Source organism: Apium graveolens, chromosome 2 (genome assembly GCF_009905375.1).
Source record: "Apium graveolens cultivar Ventura chromosome 2, ASM990537v1, whole genome shotgun sequence".
Taxonomy (NCBI): domain Eukaryota; kingdom Viridiplantae; phylum Streptophyta; class Magnoliopsida; order Apiales; family Apiaceae; genus Apium; species Apium graveolens.
In genome coordinates this window covers 173261274-173265335 of record NC_133648.1, presented here as the reverse complement: position 1 = coordinate 173265335, position 4062 = coordinate 173261274, and positions in this window count along the sequence as shown.

Below are 4062 nucleotides of genomic sequence, written 5' to 3'. Positions count from 1 at the left end.
ACTAAAGAACGTGTATCCGGACAGCCGAAACTATGAAGGGAAGCCTAAGGATCAGATGACTGCAAGACTTGAGACCTTGGTTCAGTACGTCAACACTAAGCTTGAGGAGATGCCAGCGCACCGGGACCGCACCAGCCAGTATGTCATCCAGATGGTGGCAGATGAGCTCTAGAGCATTGTAAAGACACTTCAAGAGGAGAAGACTAGCAAGCCCCGTTCTGATGGAGTGGAGCCTTAGTTCTTTCCATTTACCTTTTCATGTTGTTGTACTATCAGACTTCGTAGAATTCCCAGTTGTTTCCTTTAAATAAGCCTGTTGTTCCTAGAATCAGACTTTGTCCTAATCCTGATGTATTGTGACCTTTAAATTTCAATAATCATGCACTATCATTCCATTTGCTCTCAATTGTTATTTTACGCTTTTATGCATCGCCATATATTGCTTAATTTGAAACTTGACCTCATATGTAAATAAGAATGCCATGCGATACCCTCAAATTATTTTATCATTCATATCTGTTTTGACATAACTCTTATTTCAGGATCATGCCTCCCAAAAGGAAGAACCCAACAACCACATCTACCACAGACCCAAATATTCTTCGACTACTGGAAACTTTGCAACAGCAAACCAATGCTATAGCTCAACAACAACTAACTCTTCAACAACGAATTGAAAACTAAGATAACCGTGAACCACACCAACCACCCGAACCACCAGTACCACCTAGACCAGTTGTCACTTTCAAGGCATTTCAGAATGTGAATCCACCTGCATTTCATGATACCACTGATCCAGTAATAGCTAACACATGGATTAAGGAAATGGAAAGGGCTTTTGAGTTGGTACAATTAGGAGATGATCAGAAGACACCATATGCTACTTACTTCTTGAAGGGCGAAGTCATCTATTGGTGGCAATCAGTAAAGGCTATGGAAGCAACTCAGCAGGTTTCTTGGGAGAGATTTAAGAAATTATTTCTGGAAAAGTATTACCCTAAGTACATGCAGAATCAGATGGAGCTTAAATTTCTTGAGTTGAAGCAAGGGAACATGACTGTACTGGAGTATGAGAAGAAGTTCACTGAGTTGTCAAGGTTTGTGACAAAGTATACCAGCACTGAGGAAGAAAAAGCGAAGAAATTTCAACAAGGATTAGAGCCTTGGATCAGAGATAGAGTGGCTATGTTTGAGCTTGAAACCTATGCGGGAGTAGTACAGAAAGCTGCTCTAATTGAGAATAATGGGATGCAGTCAAGGAAGGAAAGGGATAACAAGAAGAGAAATGTTCCATTTTATGGAGAAAAGTCTGAAGCTGGAAATTCACAAGATCGGAATGTAAAAAGGATTGGATTCCATAAGGGAGGAAATTTTCAAAAGAAAGGGAACTTGGGAAAAAGGCAAGAATCAAAGGGGAACAACCAGGCAAGCCAAGGAGAAGTTGGAGAAAACAGGTTCCAGAAACCAAAATGCAAGCACTGTGGAAGAAGGCACCCCGGAGTGTGTAATAAACTGAGCATAACATGCTATAGGTGTAACCAGAAGGGACATTTGGCAAATGAGTGCAAGATGTCGAAGCCAGGAGTTACATGTTACAAATGTGGAAAGACTAGACACATAGCTAGGGAGTGCAAGGCAACCGGACCCGTCAAAGCTCTAATGAATATGGCAAGTACTAGTGCAAGCGTGCCAGTCGAAGTATTGGCATTACCTCCACCACCTACAACAACCCCGCAGGCAATAGCAAGGACATTCGATCTGAAGATGAAGGATGCTGTTCAGAATTCTGAGGTGATAGCAGGTACACTTTTACTCAATAATGTCAAAGCTAAAGTATTGATTGATTCGGGAGCAACAAGATCTTTCATATCAGAAACTTTTGTTGATAAACTTCAATGTGATAAAATGGTTATGAGCGAGGTAGTAAATGTGGTAATTGCGAACCAGGAGAAGATTCCTGTGAATCAATTATGTCCAAAGTGTGAGATTGATATTTCGGGGTATAAGTTTTCAGCCGACTTGATACTCTTCAAGTTGGGAGAGTTTGATATAATTTTAGGAATGGATTGGTTAGGAAAGAATAATGCCCAGATTAATTATAAGACCAAGAAAGTGTATTTAAAGACGAAGAGTGGAGAGAAGGTAGTATTTAAGGGGCAGAGGCAAGAGCAATTGTTTCTTACAATCGTTCAGGCTAAGAAGCTACTTAGAAAAGGTTGTGAGTCTTTCCTAGGTTATGTAGTGGATTCAGAAAAAGGCAGTCCCAGCATAGAAGATATTCCCGTACTTAACGAGTTTCCCGATGTGTTTCCAGATGATCTGTCAGGCTTACCACCAGATCGACAAATCGAGTTCGAGATCAACCTTGCTCCAGGCACGGAAACCAGTTTCAAAGGCCCCATATAGGATGGCACCAGCAGAAATGAAAGAGTTGGCGAGCCAGCTACAAGAATTGTTGGATAAAGGAGTGATACGGCCAAGTACGTCGCCATGAGGAGCACCTGTTCTGTTTGTAAAGAAGAAAGATGGAAGTATGCGGCTATGTATAGATTATCGGGAGTTGAATAAGGTAACGATTAAGAACCGCTACCCTGCTACCAAGAATAGATGACCTTTTTGACCAGCTGAAGGGAGTAAAGTGCTTTTTAAAGATTGACTTGAGATCGGGATACCATCAATTAAAGATCAAGTAAGAAGACATTCCCAAGACAACATTCAGGACCAGATACGGACATTATGAATTCTTAGTAATGCCGTTTGGATTGACTAATGCCCCGGCCGCATTTATGGATCTGATGAATCGGGTATTTAAAAAGTATTTGGACAAGTTCGTAGTGGTATTCATTGATGACATCCTTATTTATTCTAAGTCGGAAGAAGAACATAAGCAGCACCTCTGGACAGCATTAGAGATACTTCGGCAAGAGAAGTTGTATGCCAAGTTTTCCAAATGTGAGTTTTGGTTCAAGAAAGTTCAATTCTTGGGACACGTCATTGGAGATGAAGGAGTTAAAGTAGATCCGGCAAATATTGAGGTGGTTATGAGTTGGGAGAGGTTAAAGACACCTACGGAAGTGCGAAGTTTTCTAGGTTTGGCAGGGTACTATAGAAGGTTTGTCAAGGATTTTTCGAAAATCGCCACGCCATTGACCAAGTTAACCCGAAAAGAATCAGAAGTTCGAATGGAGTGCAGAATGTGAGGATAGCTTTCAAGAGTTGAAACAGAGATTGGTAACCGCTCCCGTGTTAGTACTACCAGATGACCAAGGGAACTTTGTGATATTCAGCGACGCTTCACATAAGGGATTGGGCTGTGTGTTAATGCAACACAGTAAGGTGATCGTGTATGCGTCAAGATAGTTGAAACCGCATGAGTTGAAGTACCCGACGCATGATTTGGAACTAGCCGCCATAGTGTTCGTACTTAAGATTTGGAGACATTACCTTTACAGAGAGAAGTGTTAGATCTACACAGATCTTAAGAGTTTAAAGTACATTTTCACTCAGAAGGAGCTCAATATGAGGTAAAGGAGATGGTTGGAATTGATCAAGGACTACGATTGCTCGATAAATTACCATCCGGGAAAGGCGAATGTTGTGGCCGATGCATTAAGTAGAAAGGAAAGATTAAATATGATGGCAACACCAAAGGAATTGTCTGAAGAGATTAAGAAATTGGTTTAGAACTTTGTGATTGTGGAATAGTTAAGAAGTTTATCGTGCAATGACTTTTCAGCCAACATTAGTGGAAAAGATAAAGAAATGTCAGGAATAGGTAATGGAGAAAAGGAAGAATCAACTAACTGGAGAAGAGATTAGTACTCAAAAGGATGAGCAAGGGATACTAAGATTTTCCTCAAGAATTTGGATTCCTCATGTACCTGAATTGAAGAACTGAAATCCTACTAGAAGACCACAATTCAAAATTTTCAATCCACCCGAGAAAGCACTAAGATGTATCGTGACTTAAAGCAGAATTTTTGGTGGCCAAATATGAAGCGAGACAGTGGCGGAATGGGTTGCGAAAGTGTTATACTTGTCAGAAAGTGAAGGCAGAACATC